This window comes from Periplaneta americana, chromosome 7 (assembly GCF_040183065.1).
Source record: "Periplaneta americana isolate PAMFEO1 chromosome 7, P.americana_PAMFEO1_priV1, whole genome shotgun sequence".
Taxonomy (NCBI): Eukaryota; Metazoa; Arthropoda; class Insecta; order Blattodea; family Blattidae; genus Periplaneta; species Periplaneta americana.
In genome coordinates, this window is record NC_091123.1 from 81912656 (window position 1) to 81929115 (window position 16460).

Genomic DNA, 16460 nt, shown 5'->3' on the forward strand with positions numbered 1-16460 from the left:
ATGAAATCCACACAACCGGAGAACTCAGGAGGAAGTGCTCGAACTATGACAATGAAACACTTTGATGTGAACTTCAGCAATTTGAAATAAAAAATAAAGTAACATAGTAATGTTCTTCACATAATAATTCTTTTAGCGTTAATTAGTTCTTTAACAAATTTGGGCATTGTAGAAAAGTGCCCCATACCTGTTCAAATTTACCTCATACATGGGGCAATTTTTAATATGTTACAAGAGTTTGTTCTGATTTAATTTACGTTTCAGATAAACGTAATTTCTGCAAATATAAAATTCTAGGTGTTTATTAAGCAATGTCTTGTAATTTTTTGTCATTTGAAGCTCAAAAAATTGATAATGGATGTGAATGAAAAATGTAAATAGAAAAACTGCTCAAATGTGCCTCGTTTTCCAATACAGAACCTTGTTTACAGCGTACATTAAAATAGCCGTCTGACATTGTACTCATGGTCAATGACTGAAACCTCACCTCTGTTTAAATGTAGGCTCTCCTTTTCGTGTAACGTTAGGCTCATTTGAATTTAAATACAGACAATAACTTTGGTCTCTTAATTTTTTATTATCACGGAAAGACTCACATTAACAGAACTTGCTGATGTGCACTTAATTAATGATAGAGCAAATAGAAATGCTAGAAAAGCTGCAAGGGTTGTTCAGTCAAAATATATTTTACGATGCCAACTAAATCATATCATATATTTATGAGAGGCGGACTGGTTGGCACACATCAAAGTTTCTAACGTTTTCTGACATCTGTTCCTATATAAAAATTGTTCATATTGATCACCTCTAGTACCCTAAAAGTCTCTAAGTACACTGAAACATTCTCTATAATTTAACTCACAAGCAAACGTTCTGATGGGGGCAGATAAAAGAGTTAATGTTTTTTCTTCCACCATGTTAATAATGTCAAAAGAAGTGCTTATACAAATTTTGGGCACTCGACCGCAATTACAAGGCCGTCCAGAAAGTGATTTTCCCTGCGGTCGTTTATAGAAAAAAAAACACAATTGCACGGAAATATTTATTGAAACAGATACAGCAATTCTTACGCTATTTGTCAACATATCCCCCACTGGAATTGAGACATTTGTCATACCATGGGATCAATTTTTGTGTCGTAGAAGTCAGCCGCCTCAGATCGGAACCAGCGTTGGCTGCGTCTGCACCTCTCTCTGTCGATCCCATGATATGAGAAATCTCTCAGTTCCGATGGAAAATATGTTGAAAAATAGGTCAATAATTGCTGTGTCTGTTTCAATAAATTTGTCCATGAAATTGTCTTTTTTTCTATTTGTATAAGCACTTCTTTAACTTTTTTATCTGCCCCCATCATAGCGTTTGCTTGTCAGATGAAATAATACTTTTAAAGAAAGTGAAACTTAAAACTTTATATATTATTCTTCTTTAACAGATAATTTTTCTCATATCTAAAAAATTTTTAATACAAAAATCTTTGTTTGATTTTGTATGAAGACGTTCAAATTAGAAATCCTTAATGAGGAATTAAATTAGTACGAACTTAAAAGCTACTGTACATATTATATGTATTATCGCAAAGACTGATAAATTTGCTGTACTCAAGGAATGAGAATTCCGAGGCGAGCAGCTAGATGTTCTGTGATCTAGTTATCCAATTATCAGGAAACAACTGAAAAACGTCAAACCACGAGCTCGCGGCCAGCTGAGCAATTTTAATTTCCTAACCTAACAGTTACATGGACGATGTATGTGAGAGCATCTCCAACACCACCACTCGTAGTTAAACCGCTTGATAAAATGAAAACACTCACCAAAGCGAAGGGAATATGGCTGTGGAAGAGTTAATGAGAGTGGAAATATCTTCCCTCTAGACCCCACCGCACACAAAAGGGCTGATTCACATTGCAGTTCCGCTTACGTTGTTTTAGAGGTTAGCTCTTGTATAGATCAAGTATCAGGTATCTTAAATCGTTAGTGTATCTTCGGCTGCCTCAGATATTAAGGTTTACAAAAATTGATGTCATTATTGTGGTTACGATGATATTAAAATACAAACGGATAATTTTATAAATATAATAAAACATGTATATAAAATACTTGTGGTGCGCGGTAGCGCCACGGTTAAGGAGTTGCACTGCAATATGAAAGCTTGCAGGTTCGATTCGCAATGGGGTCATGGATTTTCATTGACTTAATACTTCTGGCTGCACTATGACCCTGGGCTTTAATCAGTCTCTAAAAGAAATGAAAACCAAGGGTAAGATTGACATCTCTACTGCTATTAATGCCAGTTGCCTAGTCAATATGGAAGTTTTAACCTCCGCTAACCTATGGGTCTCACACTCTATAAGGTGTTAGGGTTTGGGTACACAAATTTTAATAGAATTATTTTCTTTGTATGAAATAGAACCAATACTTCTAATAGAATATATTTCTACAACGCATAGTTCAACCATAAAAAAATAAATTGTGTGTAAGTTTTCTGTCCTCATGTTTTCATCTCTCTTTAAAATTTTAAGGTTTACTATGGATGTCGCGATAGATATTTCAAAGATGAACAATTTATGTCTGTGTCTTTTTTGCATAAAGTGAACCGTTTATTCACGGATTATTGCTCAAATTTTTATTATCTGTACGTTCCGTGTAACTAAACTATTAGTATTCTATGTGGCATTAATTTGTGAATAAACGGTTCACTTTATGCAAAAAAGGCAGAGACATAAATGTTTCATCTTTTTAATAGCTATAGCGATATTATAGCGATATTCATAGTAAACTTTAAAATTTTAAAGAGAGATGAAAACATTGGAAACGAAACTTTTCACGCTAGTTTATTTTTTTTTTTTTTACAATGCGTTGTAGAAAAATACTTCATTAGATATATTGGTTCTATTTCATACAAAGAACCTCCTGTTAAAATTTGTGCACTCAAACCTATAGGCCTAACACTCTGTACAATAAGCATACCTTTTACCTTTTATATTTCATTACATACAAATACCTGATTCCCAAACATAACAACAATAAACAGTAACAGAAATACATACGAAAGACAAAACTGTATAACATAGCTTACAATTTCTATAGATCCACGTTAAGTAAATGAAGAAGCTACCGTATCTGTCACGTTGAAAGGCCACCCATTTGAGAATGTTTCTATGCGTGTTATCTTGAAGTTGTTTGTTTTCATCAGCTTTAGGTCATATGTTAATTTCCTTGCTGTGTACATCTGTGGTTAAATTGTAACATTGCGTTCCGAATTGCATTATAGGGACTTCTATGTGAATGCACTAAAATATTAATTAAGTTTAAATTTGCTATATATTATTTATTTATTTATTTATTTTTATTATTATTTACTAGCCGTACCCGTGCGCTCCGCTGCACCAGTTAGAAATAAATATCAAGTAATTACATAATTCAAATAGGACATTTGATCCAGGGAACATTCGTGTTTGATAGAAGGATAAATCGTTTAATATGTTACATAATTTAAATTGCATCCAAATAATTAAAATGCGATCATTTTGGTCCAGAGACCACTCATTGGTGCAATGACAATTCCTTTAACATGTTTCTAATTTTTATTACATGCAACCATAGTTTAATGAACATTGACATCATTTAGATTTAATGTGTATACTTTATTTTACTTTTTATAGGTTTCCATTGAATTATGGTAATAACTTAATTTTAACCCTTGTTTTCTACGTAATCAGTAAATGGCGTTTGGCCCACTATGGTTCTGAACCCTTCAAATAACTTAAATTATATTATATAATATTACATTACATATATCATATCGTATCGTATCGTATCGTATCATATCATACCATGTCATATCATATCATATATCATATATCATATATCATATATCATATCATATCATATCATATCATATCATATCATATCATATCATATCATATATCATATCATACCATACCATACCATATTATATTGTATTATATTATATTACATTACATTATATTATATCAGAAGTTACTGTAATAACATTATAGCACTATGTCCATCTAGAGAAACTACACTTTCCAATGGTGAACTAATAATTAATTATACAAATCGGTTAATTTAGCTTCCGATATTACTTCATACAAACACAGAACTTTGCGCTGTATTTACAGAATGTTTACTTTAACCCTCATTACTCATTTTTGACTTACACCACTTATGCTCTGAACGGCTCAATTATGATGTAAATGTTACGACGTTAAAATTGATCATTTAGAAAAGTTTAAGATGTGAGAATCCTCGGACTATGTTGCTTGTACTCAAACACTACAATAATATGAATAGTTGTGTGTTGTGATAAATATCCAGGCATTTAAGATAACGCTCTTGGTAAGATTTTATAACAGTTATTTTCCAAGGTTGTTTATTCTAATTGATATATATTGATATTTTAGTTATGTATACAGACCAAATTTCACCTGTCTGCCTGTCTATCAGTATCATTATTGACATAATTTTCATTTGCTTAAATATTTGTTCTTCATTGATTTCAATAAACTTAATTAAACATATTAATTCACGTAACAAACATGCACACAGAATAATGGAGACTTTTCTTTGTGAAAGCTCTATCAGTGCTGTTAGATATCCAAAAGAAAGTTATTAAGGCCTCTTTCGAACAACTAACAGACATTGAATGCCAATAATCATTCTTTTAGGAGAATTATACTACTGCACACACTGCTTACGAATCACTAGATCTTATTTAGCAGATTTTTAGAAAGAGCTATCAACACAGAGTCATGGCCTTCTCGAAGTACCGATCCTCATATAATTTTCATTTAAGGGGAACTTCAATGTTATTTGTCACTGTACGGTCGCTCTCCTGTACGTGTACAGTTCGCTGTACCATGAACTTAAACGTACATGACTATTATGATGATGATAATGATAATGATAATAATGATGATGATGATGATGATAATAATAATAATAATAATAATAATAATAATAATAATAATAATAATAATAATAATAATAATAATAATAATAATAATAATAATACGTTAAGAAAATTATGATGGCAAAATTATTCCGATTCCAACTACGAAAGTTACACAGCTACAATTGTGTTTCAATTGGTTGACTCGGAAAAATTTCCAACTAGAAAAGAGCTGTCCCAACCAGAATTTGAACCAGAGGCCTGCTTCTTTCGTTTTTTTTTTTTTTTTTTTTTTTTTTTTTTGCATTCCATTCTTTCGTTGTAATATAATTTCAACAATTGCTTGGCAATTACTGTGAAAATTAAATTAAAATAAATTGTTAACGAATTTTAAAAAGATGGACACTATACATGGAAAGAATGAACAATAATAGAATACTGAAGTGAGCAGTTAACTGTAAACCATCTGGTATAGGCCTACAATATAAAGGAAGGCAGGGAAGAAGTAGAAGAATTAAGATGAAAACAAAGACAAAGCACTATACATCAATAAATTCTCCGACATTAAGTGAATTTTTATATGACGCATGTGCAATTTAATTTAACCTAAATTTATCTTTATCACGAACAACGACAGCATAGCGTATTCCGACCCCGACTCCTAAATTTATTAATGTCACCTCTTTGATCGTCCAACAGGTTAGCGTTCTCAGGGATTGTATATGAAGTCATATTTTTATCGCTCTGATGCCCATCATTCATTCCATATTAAAATGGCTAGACTTAATATATATCACAGCAGTCGTTTGAAACATTATTTTAGAAGGTATTATGAAAAGTTATGAAGTTTCCTGAAGGCGTCAGATACAATTGATGATGAAGCAGTCGATCTCTAGTAAGAATTTACGGCTACCTATGTATACCAATGTTCTAAATTATTCTATTCGGCACTGATGCTCTAGGCATCTAATACACATTTTCTTGCGTATAATTTTCCAGACAGCATTAAAAATAATTGATAACTTGTACGTAGGTTATCCCCCGAAATCAGTCATTTCTTATCACCATGCTCTTGGTATTAAATGTGGCTTCTGTGTCCTTAGCCATGTTAAGAAGTACTGTACTGCGCAACTATAAAGTAAGTCATAGCGCATATAACGACTACGGTCTCCTCAACTGGTTCTGTTCTGACAGGAGTCCAATGAAATAGGATGCTATTTCATTACTAGTGTTGAGAATTATATGCATTAAAAACCCTAAAATATGCATGCAAATATGCACATAAAAGTGTAGAAATATTCAGTTATATATTATGCACTAAAACTTGGAGTGGGAAAATTTACCATAGCATAGGATCCTATGAAAAAACAAAACACTACCATATACTGGGAAATATTAAAATTATTGGAATTAAAGAAAAAAACAGTTACTTTAATTTCTTAGTTGGGCAGATTGCCTGGTTGGATTTTCTCCGAGGTTTTCCCCAACCATAAGGCGAATGTCAGGTAATCTATGGCGAATCCTCGGCTTGATCTCACCAAATATCTCGATATTACCAAATTTCATCGACGCTAAATAACCCTGTATTTGATACAGCGTCGTTAAATAACCAAGTAAAAAATACTTGTATTATAATAGTTATTTACGTAACTAGGACAGAAAGCGACACTTTCGTGTATGAGTGAGACGTTTACGAACGAGGCATTAGCCCAGAATTTCGAAATGAGTGCCCGAAGGACACTTTCGTACTAAGCCTAGTTACGTATTATATTTTTTGGCACAACTACATGGAAATTCTATGTGATTTAATTAACCTATTAAATATATCACAGACTATGTGATTTTTGTAGGCTAGGAGTCACGGTCTACTAATACTACACTGTCTTCACAACGTCATGAGTGTTGTGTAGTTATAGTATTGTCACATTCTAGTACATACAGTCAAGAAGCTCAATACGTAGGGAATATGAATTCATTGACAGCTGAACAACAGTCTAGTATATACAGTCACGAAGCTCAATACGTAGGGAATATGCATCCATAGATAGTTGCTAATCACTAGGATCGCTAATGTCGCCTCATCACAGACAATGCGAAATAGTACCGGCACAGTCTATTGTTCCTAGTACCCTCAACAACTCAAGCTTCGTGACTGTATATACTAGACTGTGGCTGAACTTGCTAGTTGCTAGCCACTAAGATCGCTACTATCGCCTGATCACAGATCTCTTCCCTAGCAGACGAAAAAATGGATTATACTTTCATTATCATGTTATTTGGAAAAATTAACACGTTACTTCCATTATTGACATATTAAATACATAAGATTGATTTATTATTTTCATTAAGTACATTGTATATTTCATAAACTCACCTTGCTGGATCTTTCTGAAGAAGGATATCTCTGGCCTCTTTTTTATTACAATTTATAGCACTACTACGAAATGTCTCCTCCCTGTCCCATATTATTATTCCAATTATTGTATTTTAGCCATTAACATTTATTACAACCGATAACCAACATTTCACAGATAACACAACTTTTCCTTTTCTTCACAACAATGCGAAATACGGCATAGACTATTGTTCCTAGTACTCCTAGTCGCTAACCGCTTGGAGCGCTGTATCGCGAGAAATGCCAGAGTTATCCACGGACTCTGAGAAATGCAAACAAATCACCTCAAGCTTCGTGACTGTATGTACTAGACCCGGTCTGAGCACAAAGTACGAATTCTACTCTCTCTCGGGAAACCATATGACTTCTCTTCAACCCCTCTCTTCCTCGCAGTGTTAATGTCGTGACGGATGAAATTAAGCGTCCCCGTTTAGAATTTGGATTCGCTCCCAATGCCCAGCCCTGTACTGGACAGTGATATTGTCTTTTATGAAGTTGTTTGTAAATTATTTCTGTTTCTGTAAATAAATCTAAATAAAATTATTATCTGTTAGCATTTTAGTAGTCTAGCACTGACTACAGTACAATTTCTATATTCATAGTTGGATATGTTTTCATATTGTGAAGTGATAGTTTTCATAATGTTTCGTCATAGCTGTTTATATTGCTATGACAACTTTGCGGTATTCGTAAGGAAAATCAAATCATAACAATGTTTTTTTTTTCCGTACGCGTACAACAAAGAAGGACTTTCGAACCAATAATGTGTTATGAAAAAGCTGTTTCCATGTACTGTAGTGTGCCAAAAAGTTAATATTATGAAACGATTTGTCGTGCTGTAATATCTAGTACATCATTTTCAATAGCAACCCTTTTCTTCATAGACCATGATATCAAACTATCCATCATTACAATAATATGATTTATTAACTTTTTTTTGGCATAAGGCCTACCTACATGATGTCAGATCTCTCTCGTACACAAAAGTATCACTTTCTGTTCTAGTTAGTTATGTAAATAAATACATAAATAACTATATAATGATGCAATACACAAAAGTAACAAATGGAACACGTTAATAATATTATACAGTCATTGCACTCCTCAAAATAATGAAACTCGCTTTGTTCGTTCCCTAAACATTGACTGGTGTCATTTAGTATAACATTATAAACTTGTTTCATAATTTTCAATTACATACCCATTTCTCATTTGTTTTATATTTTGTCGATTGTTGAGTTTTAAGTTACGTAGTCCACAAATCGTTCTTCCCTCAGGTTTCAGCGATAAATTTTCCACAATGCAGGACTATTGTAACTTTATTTATTTATTAACTTATTTACACAAAGTCATTGATTACACAATATTCAGTAGAGGACGGCGAGGTCCTCTTATATATATATATATATATATATATATATATATATATATATATATATATATATATATATATGTATATATACAGAATGTTAAAAAAAAAGTAGTCAATATTTTAGGAGGTGATAGTATGCATCAAAACAAGAAAAAAAGTCTAATAAACATGGGTCCTACAACACATACTTTCTGAGATCTGAACACTTGTTCATAGGAAGTGCTCAATGTGACGTCCATTTATGACAAGAAAAGAGAGTGCCGACAATACCTGAAATTTTGAAGGTACTGTAATTGAAGAAAAAATCAATTTTCCTTGGGGCAGAAAATCACTGAACAGAGTTGTGAAAAGCATAGGGTTTAGATGGAGGAAATGCCAGTCAAAACGAAAAAACTTGGTAGAAAGACCGGATATTATTGATTGAAGGGCAAACTATCTGCGTAAAATGAAGAAGTATCGAGAAGAAGGACGTGAAATTGTGTATGTAGACGAGACGTGGGTTGATAGCAATCTAACTCACCGAAGATGTTGGCAAAGTGACGACGTAATGGGAGTTCAGGGCAATAAGAATTCGGGGAACAGACTGATCATACTACATGCAGGGGACGCAAGTGGTTTTCTTGCTGGTGCAGAACTAATACACAAAGCAGACTGCCATGAACAGCGTCAATTTTCAAAAATGGTTAGTTAATCAACTTATGCCAAATCTTCAACCTAATTCTGTTGTCCTTTTAGACAATGCACCATACCATTGCATTCAGGTTGATAAAGCGCCATCACCCTACGGCCTCAAAGGGGACATGATAGAGTGGCTGCGAAAGAAAGGAGTCGAGTGCAATGATACAATGCGTAAGAACGACTTTCATATACCGATTCTTCCACTGAAACCAAAAGAGAAGACGTATGGGATAGATAATATGTTGACAGGTAGTGGACATGTTGTGATACGTCTTCCTCGATATATGTGTGATTTAAATGCCATCGAACTCGCATGGTCAAAAATTAAGAGAATTGTAAGGGACACGAATGTTACGCAATACAGAAGGTAACGCGCCAAGATTGGGCAGGTTTCTGCCACCACGTTGGCACTTTAGAAGCAGAATATTGGGAAAAGGACGGAGTAGTTCCAGATGTAATTGACCAAATATCAATCAACTTGAACACTGATACTGATAGTGAAGCCAGGAGCAGCGATAGTGAAAATGGCAGTTCATCTTCTGAAGAATCCGTGTGAACGGCGACTTCATCTGCATCCCACTGCAACCCTACGCGAAGACAATGTAAGAGGAAATGTTTCTTGCACGCATAATAGTACGTTTACCAATAAGCTCAACTCTCCCCTTCCTCTTCGCATCCCTCAGAAAACCTTTTCCTCACCAACAAGACCGCGGACACAGTTACCAGTCCTGTACAGTAACACTTTTTTCTTAACACTCTGTATATATTGTAATGTATTGTTTGTATCGCTGTAAATCTAGAGCTAAACCGAGCACGGTTTCAATCACAATGTTGATAACTGCAACTGGAAAAATATCCCGCAATTTCTGAACTCATCTTATGCTACAGCCACATTGCGCCCCCTACCCAAGAGTCCATGGCCATAAGTCTGACCTAGATTGGTCTAATGATTAATCCGCCATTGGTAGAAGATTAACTGAAAACTTACTCTAATCCTCATGGTGAAAAATACATTTTCTGAAGACAAATCATTTTAGTTGATGATACTGACAGCGATTATAATCATCACGATGACAATTATGCTGATTATATAGCATTTACGATTTATTTTTAATACTTAAAACCAGACGTTATTTCTAATGGAAACTACATCCTACTTCACGTTATGGAAAGTATGGATCGTACCATTATGAAAATAAAGGAACTGAAGCACGAGTAAATAATACTGTAAGCATTTTTATACAAACAGAGATAGAGGAGTCTCGTTAAGAGCACAAGTGTCTCTTCCGACCAATGACGGACTGCTGTTCCTTAATTAATGGAACTGAGTGACTCCCAAATAAACAGAAAGTGTGATGGCCAACTTCCACGTAGTTTCCTCGTAAGACTGACATTCTAGTTTCCCAGCCTCGCTGCCTAAAGTGAGATGAAAATCAATGGGAAGAACTCCTGAATTAAGGTATTATACCACTAATGAGAGTGGCTTTCATTACAGAAAAGAACGTGAAGTGGAAAGAAACGTCTAACAAAATATTCTGATGAGGTGGAAGCTTCAAACGAACTTCATCAAGTTTTTAATTCATTCCTTCCTAAAACTTAAAAAAAAAAAAATTGCAATTTCAAAGCGAACATTAAACGGTAAAACAATCTTCTGAATTTCTTGTGGACGAGTTAAAAGTGCTCAGAACTAGGATTACATGTCATCGTTCTGTCAAATCATTGAACGGAATAAATGTACAGAAATTCGATTTCAATACTTCAGCAAGGAGCAAAATTAAAAACTACCATATTTGACACAGTAGTCTAAATTGTAGACGTAGGATGTGACAGCATTTTGCCGTCACAGCTCCGGAAAAGTCGCTGTGACAGATAATAGCAATTCTGTCACAGTGTGATATTTGTGTTCGGATGATTCTTGACGATTGTGAATTTTTCTCATCACGAATCGACAGATTTTCATGTTTGTCGCTCTTCTGTGATTTGATATTCTCTTACCAATCCTATAATGCTATAAAAAAAGGTCTTGCAAGCAGGGATTACCGACGATAAGATTGCAAACGAAACAATTCAATAAGGAAGAGCGGGCGACAGGAAAGATCACGAGATAATTTGAATGATATTCAAGAGTACAGTCGGAATAGAAACGATATCGATAGAATCAGTCTTGCATTGTGATAGTTACATTACGGTTTTAGTTTCAGTTCCACTGCATGAGAATAGGTGTCTTGTTCCAAGTGCTTGTATTTTATCATGTAGTGATGGAGCGTTCCCCTCGCAGAGTATCATTATCTTATCTGTAAACATAATGTTGCGCGTTTAATTCGCTTCCAATTTTTCTCTTGCTACGCTCTTCATTTCCACAATCGATGTCCCCATCTCTTCATTTTCTGGAAGAGGCAGTACTTCCATCGGCCCGCATCTCTCGCTCCCTCGGCGTGCCTACATACGTCAAAACAGACAGTAACACCACCATTGTTTTTCGGTAATCGTTTCTTGCGCGAGCTTAATATGCCTTATATCAATAATTGATTAGAGGGTCGAGTATAATAAACACGCTCTGCGCTGTGCTATCGCTATGTATGTGTCGGCGCGTATATTCACTCAAGAATGCTTACGAGTAAGTGAATCATTCGCCGAAGAATACAGCGAGTGCATCGTAACTTGACCTTGGAGTTAATCTTGTGACTTTAAGTTGTCTGGAGCGTCACATAATATAGGCTACAGCATACATCAATCGCCATCGTTATGCTTCATAAATCGGAGATGGCGATTTCGCGAAACTATAGTCACAGTTCGAACCGGCGACAAAATCACAGGTCTCAAAATCACACTCCACCACTAGTGTACTGCAAATAATTGATGTACCTATTCATGTTTGTTGTATCTTATGTAGCAATACCAATAAATTTTTGGACTCACAGACTTCAAGTACTGCTATAGAGCGCTCGAAGTTTAGAAAATACCGTTGGGTAAAGCTATAGGTGTCTTCTTAGCGGACATCCCCCCTTTTGTAATATATAACTGAAATAAGTTATTTACGTATTTCCTAATGTGTATAAAATAACAAGTAAATGAGGAGCCTAGTATCAAAGACGGACAAGAGCCATTTTTATTATTTGTCAGTAGAGTCATATTTTTTTTTTATTATGTTAACTTCTAGCATAAGGTATAAAACTTATTGTGTATCATATTGGTAAGTTCATCAATAAAATAATTCTGGTCTTCACCTAAAAATATTAGTTTAAAACACTTAAAACATACTTAAAAATTACATTTTGAAACTAATATTGACTTCTGTCCGTTTTTGAAACAAACAAAGATGCAAGTGTCAATTTTTTTTAACACAACCCAGAATCAGGGTGATGATGAGAAAATCCTATGGAAGTTATTATTTTATTCTAAAACTAATATTTAAATGGAAAACAAGAAGTATTAAATTTGTAATGTTATTTACATTCATTTTTATAATAATATCACTTTAATTTTGTACTTCTTCTTTTACTGCAATTCATTTAAAGAGGCTCCAGAAAAATAACATTGATTATCAGCCTATATATTCTTCGAATGTAGACTCTCACTGCCGGCGTCGATGGGATTAGAGTTTTCGGGCTAATAGGCCGTGATCTACTGGCCATGTTACGACCAGACGTTTCGTGTACAACTACGGCAGACAACATCAGTGCGAGACACTTTGGAGCGTAGTGTTCTATTCAGCGTGCCAGGTACAGTACAACTGATGCTACGAATGAATGAATGAATGAACTGGGAGGAGAAACTTAAAAGGGTACGTGAAAACACGTCCTTGCAATGGCGTTGGAACTGTGTAAAACTGAATATGTGAGCTCCAAGCCTGTTGGCCACTTGTCTCAATTCGGATTTCGCTGCTCCACTAAAGAAGCGCTAGAAAATTTCAGGGGGGGAAAGCCGAATGACCTGTGTTCCCATTTGAAATTTCGAAGGTAGGCCTACTTCCGATTTGTTACGGGTAATGGTACCTACTACTACCAATAGATTCCTTATATAGGTTTTGGTTATCGACATTTTTTTCATGAATAACCAGTATCATATAGTTTTCGAGAAAAAATCCTGATGCGGGTGGTCTGAAACACGGGTGAAATATTTATTTATTTATTTATTTATTTACTTACTTATTAATTTACTTATTCATTCACTTGTTCATTCATTCATATTCATTCATTCATATTTATTTATTTATTTATTTATTTATTTATTTATTTATTTATTTATTTATTTATTTATTTATTTATTTATTTATTTATTTATTTATTTATTTATTTATTTATTTATTTATTTATTTATTTATTTATTTGTTTGTTTGTTTGTTTGTTTGTTTGTTTGTTTGTTTGTTTGTTTATTTATTTATTTATTTATTTATTTATTTATTTATTTATTTATTTATTTATTTATTTATTTATTTATTTATTTATTTGGGAAGAAGCAAATGATAAAAATTTTAAGTGCCGATTTTCATAGTTTTTTTTCCCTGATTCATAACAAAATCCGCGAATGTTTCGCAGGCTCTTCGCGCAAAAATGCCACACTCTGAATTCTTCCGTCTTGGGGCAACTGCCGCGTTTTGCCTATTGGTAAATATAGGCCTGGAGAATACTCTCAACATAAAACTAGTATGCTTATGATAATAATTATGATGAAGCTTCACCTTGTTGTTTTACTAATAATTAAATGAAATACGAAACTTCTGAAAACACCGTTTTATACGTAATTTGCTCGAAGATCAAATTGCCACTCTACCCAAATTCTTTATGACACCAACAAAACGTCTGATAACGCTAACTTCTCTCGTGGACTCGTAACTGAAGAACTTATAGCTAGCTTAGTTATTTTGAAAATGTTTTCATAATAAATTTCCTTTGTCGCCACTAACCTTTCTTCAGTCTCGTCTAGATGCTGCACGATGAGTTGCTAAGATATCCAAGTTATCACGAATTGTATCTTCCAGCGGGATACATTTTTCACCTACCTGAATCAAAAGAAAGAAATGCATTAGACATAGTTTACCTACTATTTTATTCCAAAATTCATGTTAAAATTAGGGTAAATCACACTCTCATCTATACAAATAATAAAACTGCAAACTAAAATGTTCTAGTAATTTTCTTTTTTACAAAAATAATTGGTGTTAGCATGTATAATGGACTGTACAGAGACTGAAAATTGCATTTTTTAAATTTTTATTTGTAAGTCTGTAAGTCTACGAAAATTAGTATGTGAAATAAGTTAGGTCCCACTTAGATTTTAGGCTTCATGGTATTCAAAATACATTCTTTAAAATGGGGGTTGTAAGAGAGACTGAAGTAAATAAATCTAAATATCTAGACTATTATTGATTTTAGGATAACATTACATAACAAAAGTTGATTTACAAAATGTTTCAAACAAGTTTTATTCTAAGGAACACTTTTATAGGACCGATATTTAAAGAGATATACGAGTTTTAAAATAATAATGTGCTTTATATCCGTGCCACCTCAATCAGGTCAATATAATAAAATAAAAAAAAATGACTATGTGGTTATTTAAGGTGACCTTGTACAATAAGCGGAAAATATTTATTTAATTTTTTTTTATTTACTGAGCATGTTCGACGAATAAAACTCATATTCAGGGGCTATAGAAGGACAGCATAATGTGTATAACAAATCATGATTGATAAAGGTACAGTCTGTGAAAAACAGATAACATGACAAAAATTAAAGAAAGAAAACAAATAACTACAGTAAGGTATCATTGAAGTTTTAGGGAGAAAAAGAAGAAAAGTTTGAAACCGTCAAATAAACAAACCAAACGATAATTAAAATAAATAATCGTGTCAAAATAGTAATATGCGTTACAAGAGCGGTATGTTGAAGTTTTCATGTTCGAGGAAAAGTTTGAAAAAGCGAAACGTAGTTGGGCTTTTTTAATTTCCGAGAATTGAAAGAAAACATACCGCTCGTGTATCGTACATTATTTTGTGCGAAGATCGTTTATTACATACCTAAAAGAGGAATTTCTAATTAGTTGCAATGGAATCTCCATCTTGGTTTCTGTTCAATGACGGCAAATTTGCAAAACAAAAATATCTATCTTCAACATTGTTGCTTTAAAATGTTTCTGTGTTCACTATACTCCAGCAGGCCGTGATAAACGTCTGTCTTGTTTTCCCCCCAGACTATAAATGCGAACTTAAAACAAACGGCTTCCTTAATGTTACATGCATCACGAATGCAGTAACTTTAGTGGAGTTGTAGAGTTTACTTAATTTTTGCAAATATTTAAAAACAATAATTAGCAGTGCAATTTAGGTGAAACTGCAGTGGTAAGTTTCCAATTTATAATTATTACTATATTGAACGTCTCTAAAAATAATATGTTAAAAGCCTAAAGCAGTAAAAACAATATGTCACTTAAGCGGTAAGCAGAGGGAAATTGTTATGTGTGTTAGGTTGGAAATACTGAATGTGGAATTTTAGACTTACCGCGGATTGGTTTTGTGCACGATCTCGCACAAACTTTTTTTTTTTCCTTAAACATCTCTTGAAACATCGAGAATTTTTTAAAACTTTATATTCTAATGTAAGTTGATTATATTCATATTCATATTCATATTCATATTCTTTATTTGCCTGAAGGTACAAGAATACAAGAGGCCTCGTCAATATAATTATATAAAAACAATGTGTCAATATTTAAAATATTAAAAAAGTAAAAAATAATAAAATTTAACTAAAATACTACATCATTTTCAAAAAATTCATTCGTATTATAAAAGGGATTATTTTGTAGCCATCTCTTAATCTGAAATTTAAATTGTGTTTCATTAAGTGCTTTATATTTGTTGGTATCTTGTTAAATACTTTTAATGCAGTAATTACATAGCTTGATTGTGTTTTTGCAACCTGACATGTGGTACATTTAATTGATCATTATTTCTGGTTCCATAGCGATGCAGATTTACTATACTTGTATAATTAGTAATATTCTTGTTTACATACATTAAAAGTTCAAAAATATATAGATTGTAGACTGTCATAATCTTTTCATTTCTGAAAAGAGATCTGCATGATAGTCTGGGTGGTGAC

General features: G+C 33.3%; 1 protein-coding gene across 1 annotated transcript in view; it reads right to left on the minus strand.

The window, feature by feature from the left end:
* The window catches only part of LOC138703225 (uncharacterized), a 1345654-nt gene extending 1331370 nt beyond the window's left edge, over positions 1 to 14284 (minus strand). The window contains exon 1 of the mRNA XM_069830937.1: positions 14264 to 14284. The gene's annotated coding sequence lies outside the window, so the exon portion shown is untranslated. The remainder of the gene's footprint in view (positions 1 to 14263) is intronic.
* Positions 14285 to 16460: the final 2176 nt, after the last annotated feature.